Raw genomic sequence first — 384 nt, forward strand, 5'->3', positions numbered from 1 at the left:
AAATGAGATCAAACTTAACCCACTGATATCAGTAGGACTCAAGAACAATGGATGACTATAATCGACCCCTTGACTCATAGACAAAACTGGAACAGAGCTGGGATTTCCAACAGCACTACTGGCTCCAGTGGTTTGTTCAGATCATGTTAGCATTTTTTCTTCTTATTCTTTGAACTTAATTGAGGAAAAACAAATGAACAAGAACAACTTCTAATGCAGGCTTTCACATACAATACGCAGCTGAACAAGAAGACTTCAGATTCCTCACAAGCTCTGATACCATGAAGTGATTAACACTTGAACAATATGAAAGTAGAATTGTTAAAGAAGATGAAGATTGTTATAATTCTTGAAGTGTATCATATAATGAATAAGCCTATGTGT

The sequence above is a fragment of the Solanum pennellii genome, chromosome 12, assembly GCF_001406875.1.
Source record: "Solanum pennellii chromosome 12, SPENNV200".
In the NCBI taxonomy this organism is placed as follows: domain Eukaryota; kingdom Viridiplantae; phylum Streptophyta; class Magnoliopsida; order Solanales; family Solanaceae; genus Solanum; species Solanum pennellii.